This window comes from Crocuta crocuta, unplaced genomic scaffold (assembly GCF_008692635.1).
Source record: "Crocuta crocuta isolate KB4526 unplaced genomic scaffold, BGI_CrCroc_1.0 scaffold229, whole genome shotgun sequence".
Classification (NCBI taxonomy): domain Eukaryota; kingdom Metazoa; phylum Chordata; class Mammalia; order Carnivora; family Hyaenidae; genus Crocuta; species Crocuta crocuta.
Window position 1 is genome coordinate 11,427,295 of NW_027536464.1, and position 14,058 is coordinate 11,441,352.

The following is a 14,058-nucleotide window of genomic DNA, read 5'->3' on the forward strand; positions in this document are numbered from 1 at the left end:
CCAGGCTAAAGTGATCCATGCACTTTAGGCAAGAAGGCCCACGGCTCCTGTTTTTAGTAGCTAGCTCTCCCTGGCTATTGCAGTGATTCTTTCCTTAAGGTTCCAGAACATGCTGGATTCTGGTTTAGTTTGAGGCTGCTTTCGCACAGAGTTTCAGAACCAGTGTACCAGGCAGGCCCATTTTACCTGACAGTGTAGGAAATGTAAAGCTTCGTACGTTTTTTCGAGTGTGGTCCTTTGCTATCTGTTGCACTTTGTCTGAACGAAAGGTTGTGTGGTGTTTAGCAAGCAGCGGTTTGGGTCACCAGGGAAAGACGTCTGGCATGCTTTCTGTGGGAGAGCATTGTTGTGTTGCAAAATACAGTTTTGTGTGACTAGAAAACAGTATGGGTTGACTCTTGAATCACTACATTTAGAAGTCTTTGCAAATCCACCTAAACAACCCAGAGCCCAGTCGTTTTTAATTTTCAGCTCTGTGAGACTAAAAGGAAACAGTTTGCTTTTGGCTACAGTGATGCTGAAGGAACATAAAGTGTAGCTCGCCCAGGGACAGTAGACAGTAAGGGAGATAAAGTGTTTAATAACCGACTCCTAGAAGTGACATCTGTATAGAGCACCTGCTGTCTTCATTATAACTTTAAATAAGCTGTGTCTCTGGGGGTTAGTGGGGCCCTTCTTTTGACACACTGCTGGGACAAAGATACATTGTAAACCTCCAGGTAATTTGCTGTTGCATCCAGGACGCTTCTTGCTGGGACATTTGGGGGCACAGAGGGAAATAAGCCCCTGACTTTGATGACTCAGGCCCAGAAAGGCCCATTTTGAGCATAATTTTGACACGATGACCATTGTCAAGTTATGACATTTCCCAGCCCTTGGTAGCCCTAATTATTTGCTGATTGTCATTTTAATGTTTTATATAATCACAGAAGCATGCAGACCAGGCTTTCTGGCATGTGGGCAGCCCTGTTTAGAGTAATGCTGGCTTTCTCTGAACACTTTGAGGAAGGGGCCTGAGCACCGCCTGTGTCGATGGCTTCTTTCTGTTACGGTTTTACTCATCACAGTCCCGCATATGGGGACATGGGTGGGTAGAAGCCGAAGTCCTTCAAGGAGTACCTTTCTCGAAGTACCGTTTAAAAATCCATTGCCATTTTGGCAGATTACCATCCAACCAAGAATGATTTCCTTAAGTGATGGCTGTGAAAAACCGTGGGGCCCCAGAAAATAGTATTTAATCAGCAACGTGGTTCATCTTATTAGCCCGAGGAGAAAATAACTCACCACTACTCTATTATAGATAAGATTGTTGGAAGCAAAAATCAAAAACATCTGCTGTTTGTTTTTTTTTAAGCTGTGTGAAACTTACGCTGTGTCCCCCAAAGCAGCAGCAGTTTGTACAGATGCTGTGTACCCTGCGTCTCTGAGACCTTGACACTATACAAGGGGGACATCTTCAGAGTTAATGAGCAATTAGGACATTCTTTCCTGTCAATTAACTGGCAGAATGAGATCAAATGAGCACTGTCCTTAAAAACACCCAGACTTGTATTTGCTGAAAAAGCATGCCTTCCTCTGCTCTTTGCAGTTACACAAATAGAGAAATAACAACTTAAAATGGAAATAAATTAAAAATTGTGCCTACAGCAAACAGGAGGCAGAGGCATAGAGAGAGGATGGCATTTACTCTAAACTCAGAATTCACAGGTCAGCCTCCTGCGTGGCTGAAGTGCTGTCATAACAATCTGCCATCACCTTCTTTGTCTTTTTTTTTTCATGTTTTATTTATTTCTGAAAGACAGAGAGACACAGAGACAGTGTGAGTAGGGGAGAGTCAGAGAGAGAGGGAGATACAGAATCTGAAACAGGCTCCAGGCTCTGAGCGGTCAGCACAGAGCCCGACGCGGGGCTCGAACCCACGAACCATGAGATCATGACCTGAACTGAAGTCGGACGCTTAACCGACTGAGCCACCCAGGCGCCCCCATCACCTTCTTTGTTGGCAGACAGGATACTCAGGTAGTGAGAATCCTTTCTCCTATGAATGAATGCATGATATCTAAGTTTGTGGGCAATCTAGGTATTGACTCTAAATTTGAATTAGTGGGTTCCAGACCATGGCCCATCTCAGGAGTTTGGCTTCTTCTGAAAGTGATGAGTACTGAAGGGTGTGAACCTCTTGAGAGGGGAGCAGAGAAAATGGATAAAGACCCTGAGATAAGACAGTGGCTTATTGGAGAAACTAAGTTGGCTGGAGCTGCAATATATTTTTCAGGTGGGGCTCCATGTGGTAAGATAGGTGGGAATCAGGTTGTGAAAGGCCCTGTACATTGTATTCACAGGTTTTGTGCCTGGCCCTGGGGACCGTGGAAGACATTGAGTAGGCGAGTGATAAGATCAAATATGGATTTTTTTTTTTAATATTTATTTTTGGGACAGTGCAGGTAGGGAAGGGGCAGAAAGAGAAGGACAGAGGATCCAAAGTGGGCTCTGCACTGACTGGCTGATAGCAGTGAGCCCAGTGTTGGGCTGGCACTCATGAACCACAATATCATGACCTGAGCTGAACTTGGATGCTCAACCAACTGAGCCACCCAGGCGCACCTCAGATGTGGATTTTAAGATCACTCTGTGGGGATTGGGTTGTCAGGGAAGAGATGGAACTTAATGAGTCATCATAACAGGCACCACTGTAAGGGACCCATGCATATGTATCCACGTGTGTGTGTGTGTGTGTGTGTGTGTGTGTATGTGTTCACTTAATCCAACAACAGTGATGTGAGTTTTACTGTTTATCCTTTTGAGAGTAGACTAAGGCAGAGGGAAGGCTGACCAAGGTCACACAGCTGGTAAGTGGTAGAGCCAGGATGTGAGCCTATATACAGTCTACGTACTGTGTATTGGTAGGATTATCATCATCATATTTTATGTAATTTATTTATTTAAAAAAATTTTGTACATTATTTTTGAGAGACAGAGAGAGAGAGACAGAGTGCGAATGGAAGAGAGGCAGAGAGAGAAGGAGACACAGAATCCAAAGCAGGTTCCACGCTCTGAGCAAGCTGTTAAGCACAGAGCCCGACACAGGGCTCGAACCCACAAACCATGAGATCGTGACCTGAGCTGAAGTTGAACGCTCAACCGACTGAGCCACTCAGGCGCCCCCATCATATTTTAATTAATAATAACAGTACTAGTTTTCTATGAAACACTGCTCTTACTTCATTAGCTTAGTGAACTTTTGTACTCCTACTCATTCCTATTGGAATGAAATTTGAAACTTTAGTGAATTAGAGTTCTGAAAAATACTCATCAAAAAGTTTCCAATGAAATTTTCCAAGTAGAGGTTAATTAATGTCGTCTTGGTCAACTTAACATTCTGTATAGGAATTTGTGCAGCAAATTTCATGGTTGAGTGTTTTCAGGGCCTTCAGGGGATCTGTGTGAGAGCCCAGGGGATATGAAATCCCAAAATGTTTCCCCCCTTCACAGGTAACACTCAGTTAACTGTAGATAGCATCTTCCAATTCAGTGGAAAGATAGGAAAGACAGCATTAAGAATAAAGGAGAGTGGACTTTTATGAAAGAGACAGCTCACGGACATCAAGGAGAAGTGCATATATTGGTAACTGCAGTGACCACACTTGGTTTCTGAAAATAGAATCACCATTGCCATCCAGTGTGTTCTAGGAAGTGAATGGTGACTGTGGGTGCATCCAAGGACTGTAATTCAAGAAAGACCAAACACACGGTTGACGAGTATTTAAGTAACTAGAGGAGATGTTTCAGAGATTTTGCTGGTACTCAGCCAGCTGCCTGTTAGAATCACCCAGGGAGCTTTTTAAAGTTACCAACCAGAATCCGTGGCTGGTAGGCTCGGGGTGAAGGAGTGTACAGGGAGGGATGGTAGCGTGGGCCCAGGCACTGGGACTGCTTTATAAGCTCCCCTAGTCTTTAGACAGAGAAGTCCTTGAAGATCAAGGTGAGAGGTTCCCATTTACCTCTGCTTCACTCTGAAGGAGCTCTAGCAGAAGGTAGTTGGTACTTTTTTTTTTTAAATTGGAGGTACCATTTCAATAGTAACGTGGATTTCTAATTTCTTTGTATATGATTTTTAGAATATATGGAAAACCCATGCTGTGCCAAACATGAGCAAGAGAGCTGCCCTCTCTTCCTCCAAAATGAAGATAGGACCACATTTCCTGCCTTAAGAGAACTAGGTCAGGTGGGAGAAAGAGGAAGGGCATGTGGAGGGAGGAAACTGGTAAGGCATCAGCAAAAATAGCTATTATCTAGGGGAGACTTGTTAGTAAACAAAAAGGGGACTGTTGGTTGGGAATATTTAGGGATGCGAAGGAAGGGAGGGAGGGAGGGAGGAAAGAAAGGAAGAAGATACTTTCTTGACATGGCTCCTTGACCAAAAAAAAGAAAGAAAGAAACCATTAAGCCCATCTTACATCACATACCATTTCCTATTGGAAATCATGCAGTTAATAAATTGTAAAGTAACGTGTTTGGTTTTTGTTTATTCTGTTCTCTAGACCTGAGTTTTTACTGATGAGAAACGTTAACACGATGCAGTGAATTTTCATGATTATTGCTCGTAGCGCTTTCTTTTTATTATTTTGTCTTTTAACATGTTTCTTATTAGAGAAGTGGTATCATCAGCCCTTTTCGTGGTTAGGGAAGTTGCAGTTCACAGGGTTACCAATTAGAGACGATTATAACCTGACGGCTTGGCTGCGCTGTTTAAAGAGAGCTCAGCCGACACTTCCAGAAACGGCGTGGAACTGTTAACCTACGAGCCCCATGCCAGTGGCTTCACCTTAGAAGAATCACAGAGAGTTCTTGTTAACATACTCACTCCTGGGATTTTCACTCTGCAAGGGCATTAGGAGTGGCCTGGTCCTAACCACCTAGGCACTATGCACCCTGGGAGAAGAGGTTGTTATTGGCTCGAGCCAGCAATCCACATCATTACACTCCCCACTTAAAGCTGTCATGCAAGTTCATTTTTAAGCATAATATGCGATCAAAAAATAAAAACTGAGTTCTTCGAAGGGCAATGATGCATATTGTGACCATTACTAAAGCTCTCCCACTACCTTAGAGGACTGTCAGTAAGGTCCTTTGCTGCCTGCATTTGCTTCTAAAGCAATTAGCACCTGGAATAGAGGTGGGAGATACATCCTGAAAATAAGTTTTAACAGGTTCCAGTGATCAGTGTGGATCTGGTTGCTTTTTACTCCATCACTAGGAACTACTGTGGATTTTCTGTTACCCTGTATTTAGCAAATATCCTTATGAAAGCATCCAGAACATCCTACAACTAGATTTTCTCCTTATATATGATTTTGATGCTATAAACTTTTGGCCAGATTGGTGTGTTTTTTTTTTTTTAACATTTATTCATTTTTAAGAGACAGAGCATGAGTGAGGGAGAGCAGAGAGAGAGGGAGAACTGAATCTGAAGCAGGCTCCAGGCTCTGAGCTGTCAGCACAGAGCCCTACGCGGGGATTGAACCCACGAACCTTGGGATTATGACCTGAGCCGAAGTTGGATGCTTAACCAACTATACCAACCAGGTGCCCCTGTCCAGATTGATTTTTAAGGTACTGCAAGATTTTTAAAGACAAAATTGGGGGTCAACTTACCATATGTTATTAGTTATCTGATCTGACATTTTTTATACAGAAATGGATTTTCCATGGAAATCATTCATAGCATGGACATCTTGCTATATTCAGAAATAGAATATCTTTGAATCAGGAGGGACCTTAGCAGACGCCCTCTCAGTCATTCCCAAAATGTTCCCTGCAGCACCCATGAGTAGGCTGTCTTCACACTGTCAGAGATGGGCATTTCTGGAAAGACCTTGTCAAATAAAATACAGAATAATTCTGTCTTTTGTGGACTGTTGCCAAGTTGGTACTTAAAGGGATTAAAATTGAAATGACTTGATGAACTGACCTTGATTTAAAATTGTTTTGTGGTATTTTATGGTGGTCATCAGATAAAGTTTAGCCAGCCAGACAGAACACACTCTGCCTACCAAGAATTCGATTACTATTTTTTATGTGTAAAGGGGAAAAAGCAGAAAGAGCACAGAATGTGTAGACTCCTCAGTCTGGGAGGAAGCCTTTTGCATCCTCACTTCCCCACCTGAACAAGGTCTGGGCTTTGCAATCAGTCAGGCCCCTGTTAGAATCCCGGCCGTCTCTCCTTCACCAGTGAGCAGGGTAATTGAGGGAAATATGGGGGTTTTGTGGCAAGGGAGTTAGGCCCTGCACTTGGCTCTGTAGTGGTAGCCGCCTGAGACCGGAGTGGAAGGGCACCTGGCCCGGAAGGGACCATTTCCTCTTGCCATTTTGTTTTCCTTTTCTCTTTTTCCACGTGTTTTCTCTCTCCACTTCTCTTAGATCACTTACTAAAGTCTTTTCTTTCCGCATCCATTTCAGTTTTGGAGATTCCTCCAAAAAGATAATGATGATAATGAACACCTAAGCCAATAACAGCAAGCCCCAGGCATAAGCAAGTAACTAACAAACTCTCTTCAAATTTTCTGCCCCGGAAACATAAACAATGGCCTAAACAAATGCTCCATCAGGCATTTTTCCTTTCCATTTACTTTTCATAAGAACTCAGGAGATTGGCACAGTTGAGGCTTAGGAATTAAATGTACTAGAGTCGAGGTATGAATCCAGACCTGACTCCAAAGCTCATCATAACTCTACGTGTTACTCCAAGGATCTCCTTCTAGGAGTGTTCACTTCTGTTTTTACCCCGAACCCAGATAGCCATGATTATGAAAACGGTTACGGCCAGGACATACTTCACCTGGCTGGTGCTCTAAGCCTCTCGTGTGTATTGATTCTTTTGAGGCTCACCAAAGCTCTGTAGAAGTTCTGTTGCTCTCCCCATTTTGCAGGTCAGGAAACTGAGTCACAGAGAGTTTAAGTCACTCATCCACTTACCCAGGGTCACATAGAGTTAAAAGTGGTGGTCAGACTCTGCTTCTGCTCACTCCTGTTCACCTTAACCACCCTGGCTGTTCTTTTCCAATTTTCCAGCAACGTGAGGAATTCTTTCCTTATCCTTCCTACAGTCCTTCTAAAGCAGTGATGTGTTGGCTATCTGATCCAAAGGCTGTACCAGGAGTAATGCATAAGCAAGGAAGAACAAACAGCAAATTCATTAACCAGGAATCTATTTACAGTCAATTCCCAAGGCCCGTACACAGGAGCTCCCGCTTCATTCATAGCTGCTAATAAATGAAAGTCTTTGCATCTTCCAAGTGCCTTGATATTTATAAGTCTCCTATTTTACCATAGGAAGCAGCCTCAACAAGCATATTCATGTGTTGACAGTCCTAATTAATACAAGTAATTAGTCCTGACAGTAGAACTGTGAAAAGAAGACCCATTCATAAATTTGCTATAATTATGGTACTCTGCTTGGAATTTACCGTGGCCTGGTCTTTCATCATTTCTATATATGGGCAAAAGGCCGTCTTACTAAAGTTTTCAGACTTTCACATTGACTTCTGGTAAAGGAAATTTGTCAAGATTAATTTATCACTGGAAGTTAATTCTCCCATATGTAGGAAAGAGAGGAACGAGGGAATGGGGGAAGCCAGGTGATGATGGAGGGAGAAGTCAAATATCTCTGGAGGCTTTCTTACACGTCTAAACTTTGTACCTTCTTGTGTACTTATTTTGATGCCTTTTCTGAAAATGAAGTTGGTTTTGTTTAGGCCATTATTATGTTTCCGGTGCAGAAAATTTGAAGATAGTTCGTTAGTTACTTTGATCCACAGTTGAGCCCTCTTTGTTGTAAATAGCCTGCATTTTCTTTAGCACTGGTAACATTTTGGGCTGAATAGCTCCTTGTTGGGGTGGCATGGGACTGACCTGTGCATCATAGAATGAGGAGTAGCACCTGACCCCTACCCACTGGCTGCAGTGCCCTGTTCCCTCTGGCTCTGAGAGCCCAAAATATCCCCAGGCGTTATGGATTATCTCCGGGGGAGGGGGAGGTCTAGTCACCCCTAGTTGAGAACCCCTGCATATAGAGTAGCTTTAAAAGAGAAATCTAGTAAAACTCACAGGTAGGACAGACACTTGGGTAGAAACAGCTGTAGTGAACTCAATAAAGCAAATCATTTAGAAGTAATTTAATGGTATGAAATCCAGATTTGGAATATTTCTTGAATTGTAGTACCTCCTCCTTACCTCTTCAATGTTAAGGTCCCTCTGGTCCTCCTTGTTAGGAAGTAGAGTGGCGCTCAATAGTAAAGTACCTGTATCTAAAACACCTTTGTGGGGCGCCTGGGTGGCTCAGTGGGTTGAGAGTCCAACTTCAGCTCAGGTCATGATCCTGCAATTAATGAGATGGAGCCCAGCATCAGGCTCTGTGCTGTCAGTGCGGAACCTGCTTGGGATCCTCTCTCTCTCTCTGTCTCTCTCTCAAAATAAATAAATAAATAAATAGATTAAATAGATAAACTTAAAAAAATAAAACACCTTTGCTTCTCATGTGAAATATACTGGGCTCTTGGCATTCATAGATTTAATGTTTAAAGTTTCAGCCACTTTCAGGTGACCTGAATGTTCTGACTAGTCAGCCTCAGGTGTTCTTTTCAGTCCATTAATTCCTTATCTTTCCTCCCCACCCTGCTTATATTTCTGGTCCTTTGTTTCAAGTACTGTCTTACAAATACCGTCCACGCCCTTGCTGCTCCATCCGTCTTCCACCTGTCTGGAAACAAGCACAGATTGGGACTAGCCCAGCCTCTGGGTGTCTCAGACACTCCATCTGGCAGCTGAGTCTGATTGGAGAAAGTGACCCAATAGAGGAGACTGAGCTTGTTCTAAATACACGTCAACATTCCACCTGGCCTTGACTGCCTGGAGGAAATAGAATCCACCTGTAGGTAATGACTTCCGTCTCCCACCAAGAAAGCTGCAGACTTACTTATACCCCTCCCCATACTTAACTCATCCCTTCTGACAGCTGGGCAGGGAGGTCTTCTCCTTATCAAAGAATTCCTAATTTCTCAGGAAAATCTTTTGCTACCGATTATCCCTTTCTCCTTCTGCCTTCACCCCATCCTGTCGGCCTCTACTGGATCCTTCCTATCAAAGCGAAACATACGCTTGCTTCCACCTCATCCCAAAAGAGAGAGAAGTAACAGCTGCCTTTCACTCACCCCACTCTTTCTTCCCGTTGACATCCTCCAGCGAATTGCTCACTGTCTTCACTTCTTCATCTCTGAATCTTGCCTCCACTTCCTCGGTCATGATGTGGCCCCCATTACCCTAATCACATAGTGCTAGCCAAGTTCTCCAGCGACCTCGGTATTGCTAAGGCCCGGGGTCATTTTTCTTCCCTACGTTTTCTTGCCAGACCTAATCACCCCTTCTTGAAACCCTACCTTTTGCCTCCCTTTCCACCCGATGCCCGCTCCCCTGGCTTTCTGGCTGCTGCTCTGGCCTCTTTCCTTGGCCTCCTTGGGAGATTCACCCACCTCCACTCAATTTTTGAATACGAGTTTCCTAATGACTTCATTCTGGGTATTCTTTCCTCTCCCAAGGCTTGAGTTACTGCGTATATGCCGGCAGCTTCCACATTTATCTCCTCAGCCCAGATCTCTTCCTGAGCTTCTGAAATTATATATAACCCACTCAAGGACCTCTCCGATGCAGTTCGTGTAAAACTGAATTCGGCAGACCTTTTCACCTCCCCAACTCATTCCTCGTTAAGTGTTGTCAATAACCAAGTGCTCTGGGTGCTGACTCAAAACATGGCTCACATTCCTCCACTTCTGTCCACGGGGACTCCCCTGAGCCAGTGCTGTCTGTGCCCAGAGGGTAGGTGGTAAGGATGGAGAGGGAAAAGGCCAGATCACAAGGCCTTTTAGGCCAGTCTAAGGACTTTTGTTCTTCTCCGAGATAGGAGCGTTAGAGAATTGTGAGCAGTGGAGTAACCTAATTTAACTTGTTAAAAGATCACCCGGGCTGCTGTGTTGAGACTAGTGCGTGGGGCAGTCTGGCAGGTTGAGTGGTGATGCCCGAAAGACCCCATCAGAATGTATTTGGAGTAAGAGTCTTTACAGATGTAATTAAGGCAGCGGTGTCAAGATAGTGGACCCTAAACCCGATGACAGAGCCATCCTTGGGTCAGAGCAGCGATGGGGTTGGCTTCTGGGTACACTTTGAAGGTGATACAGAAAGATTCTTTGACAACAGTTGTGATTGTAAGAGAAAGAGGAGAGAGAGGGGACCGAGGTTTTGGCTGAGAGCACTGGGAATTTGGGGTTTCCATGAACCTGAACATGCAGGGAGAACAGATTTGCCAGGTTAGGGGATGGAGTCCAGTCTTAGACCTGCAGGGAGTGAGAGGTTATGAGAGTTTCACGTGGGGACAGTGAAGAGGTGGTTTGTATGAGGCCAGATGCTGGGTGCAGTCTGGAAACAGGCTCTGCTTGCAGGTCATCAGTGAGGTTATAAATGATATTTAAATTTTATGAAGCTTGATGGAATCTCCAAGGAAGTGAGCGTAAATAGAAAAGAGGACCAAGGACTAAGTGCCCGGGTCTCCGACATGAAATTTGTGGAGAAAAGAAGGTACTAGCAAAGGAGAGTGAGAAGAAAGGGCCACAAAGTGGGCAGAAAGTGGAGACGAGAGTGTGGCTCCTTGAAGATAAGTCAGGAGGGAGGAGGGCTGAGTTGTGTCAAATGCCCCTCGTAGTACTTGTGGGATGATGGCCGAGAAATGGTCCCTCGACTTAGCAAGGCCAAGGTCCACAGTGGCATTGACAAGAGCTGCTTCAGGAAATGAACAGCTGCTGGTTCCATATAGATTCTGCTTTTGCCTCTTGTTCCATCAGAGTTAAAACAGAGGCCCTGTGCTTTTATTTTTTTTTAACATTTGTTTATTTTTGAGAGAGAGAGAGAGCTTGAGTGGGAGAAGTGCAGAAAGAGAGGGAGACACAGAATCTGAAGCAGGCTCCAGGCTCTGAGCTCTTAGCACAGAGCCCGACGCAGGGCTCGAACTCCCAGATTGTGAGATCATGGCCTGAACCGAAGTCAAATGCTTAACCAACCGAGCCACCCAGGCACCCTGGAGGCCCTGTGCTTTTAAAGGCTTGAGTTTCGTAACCCCTACCTCTACCCCTGAGAACTAATGAGAAGGAACATGATAATTGACAGGCTGCATTGCTCCCACTGAACTCCCCAGCCTTAGCTGGTGTTACATAAATAACCCCCTGATATTACTCATCCTGGAGCCACCGTGAGTTGCCCATGAGAGAAGCAGCTCACTCACAAAATGGCCTTCGCCTTTGACTTAGACCATCTGGCTATTGTAAGGCTAATATGTGAAGTTGGTCTTTGCTCTGCCTGCGGTGCCTGACTATGTATGGAAGGGTTCTCCTGGAGGGGACTCATCAGTAGCTCCGGAACAGCGCTGTCCAATAGAACTTTCTGCAGTGATGGACACGGTCTGCGTCTTCAGTGTCCAGTATAGACACTGGACACTGGACATCCACTAGCTGGATGTGCTGAGCCCTTGGAATGTGCAGGAGCTCCCCCTTATCCTTGAGGGATACATTCTAAAATCACCACCGCCCGTCATGAATGTCTGAAACCACAGATAGTACTGAATCCTGTATGTACTATTTTTTTTCCCTCTATAAACATACCTATGATGAAGTTTAATTGAGAAATTAAGCACAGCAAGAGATTAACAGTAGTAAAATAGAATGATTGTAATATTCACTAATAAAAAGCTATGTGAATGTGATCTCTCTCAAAATATCTTGTCTTCACCCTTCTTGTGATGATGTGAGATGATAAAATGCCTCCATGATGAGATAAAGTGAGGTGAATGAGGCAGCGTTAAGCTACTGTTGACCTTCTGGCCGTATGTCAGAGGCGAAATGTCTGCCTCGTGACTGTGGATAACCACGGGCACCCGAAACAGGAGAAAGCAAAACCATGGATGAGCTGGGGCTACTGTAGTTAAGACAGCTGAGGAACTGAATTTTTATTTTACTTAATTTGAATTCATTTAAATGTAAATAGCCACGTGTGGCCGGTGGCCATCATACTAGGGCAGATGCAGAGCACAGTTTCTCCAAGCGGGTCTTGGGAACTCGTTAGAAATACAGATTCTTGGATGCCACCCCACACCTGCTGAACCAGAAACACCACGGTGAGACCGGCAGTCTGTTCTGGCAGGCTCTGCAGGTGACTCTCATACACATCAGGCAGGACGCCCCATCCCCAGAGTTCCTGAATCAGCAGGTTTGGGATAGGGTCTGAGAATTTTTGCTTCCCTAACAAGTTCCCCGGATGATGCTCTGAGGCTGGTCTACAAATCACTTTGAGAAGGTGATGTAGAAGGTGGATTACCTCTTTGTGAGGCCCCCAGGTCCCCGAGAATGCATTCTGTGCATGCCACATAACTAATATTTTCACGTCCCCAAATGTACCCTATGTACTTCATGAAAGTCTTTCTAGCTATCTTCTCATGGGCTCATAACAAATACTTCCTGGCTCACAGAAGGGCCCCAAAGTACTTGTTGAATTAATAAAAAATATTTATAAAAGCCTGGATAAAGTATCTAAAGTTAAGAAATCTTTCCCTGCCTGTGACTTTCTGTATGTGATCACTTTTTGGCATTCGTGATAACCTGTTAGTATTTTTCATTTTTCAGATCCATAATTCTGCAACTTGGCTTTAGAAGCAGCTCTTTTTGGCCTAATTTTTTACTCCAAATTTTGAAAAGTGTTAATTGTTTTAATGCTAAGAAGGTAAATTTTGATGAGCCCAGTATGCCCCCTGCAGGGCAGTCATTGGGAAATGTGTGAGAACTTTTCTGTTGTTGCACAGAGGGGTTGAGTAGAGAGATTGTGATCATCGTTCAGTGCCTCAGGGCCAGGAAAGTTAAATGTCCTGCACCCATAGGATTGTCCTGTCCAGTGAGGAGAAACCGGTAACCTGTTGGTAGTTGACAGAAATAATCTCTTAGGTGAAATCACCTGAAGGGCCATGACTCTCCTTGGCTTGTCCGGTTTCCCCATGAGCATTTTGGAATCAGGTTTACTTATTTCACAGGAGGATGAAGCACTGTCTCTTCTGCTCTTGCATTACGTAATCTAATTCTTCCGGTGGATATTTATTCATATATAAGGCTAAGTGCTGCGTGGCTTACAGAGATGTCTGAGACGTGAGCCTGCCTTACAAAGAACTTACAGTAGCAAAGAACTTCTATAGCAGTGAGCTATAGAAATGGTTTTAAGAATTCTGTAAATGATAGGAACAGAGAGGGAGAAGCACCTGGGGAATTAGTCCATTTCAACCAGAGAAACTACCCGTAGGAGACCTATGTTAGGAGATTCAGTGCAAGGAATTGGCTCATGCACTGGAGGGTGCTGAACAGACCCGTCTGAATTCTGTAGGCATGCTTGCAGGACGGGTGGGCTGACAGTCTCGGGCACATGCTGAAGATGCAGTCCACAGGTGGAATTCCTTCTTTTTCAGGGAAACCTCAGCTCTGGTCCTTAGGGCCTTTCTGAATTAGGCCCACCCAGATGATCTAGAATCATCTCCCATCAAGTCAACAGATTATGGACTTCAGTTCTATCTACTGAATACCCTCACAACAACAGCCCAATTCATATTTGATCGCATAAGGGAGTCCATAGTTGAGCCCAATTGATAGACACACACAAAAGACCATCACTCTTAAAGACTGAGTGTTTGAGGATCACATCTTGAAAGGTATGGCTTTTGTTCTGGTCCTTAAAGAATGGAGATTCTAGTATGTGGGTATAAAGGGACTCGGTTATCCTAGAGAGTGCCACTACCAAACATTACTAAAAATGAACAACAAAATATTTCAAGACAAGAATGTACAGCTGGTACTTGCATAATGGCTAGTTTGTACTTTATGACCATTATGTGAATCTCAGCACTCAGTTTCCTTGTTGAAAAAATTAGGTTGAGGGGTGCCTGGGTGGGTCAGTTGGTTAACTAAGTGTCCAACTCTTGAT

At 44.2% G+C, this 14,058-nt stretch overlaps 1 protein-coding gene across 3 annotated transcripts in view; it reads left to right on the plus strand.

Moving 5' to 3' along the window:
- Positions 1-14,058, plus strand: part of RHBDD1 (rhomboid domain containing 1) — a 129,761-nt gene that overhangs the window by 85,092 nt on the left and 30,611 nt on the right. The gene's annotated exons all lie outside the window — the stretch shown is intronic.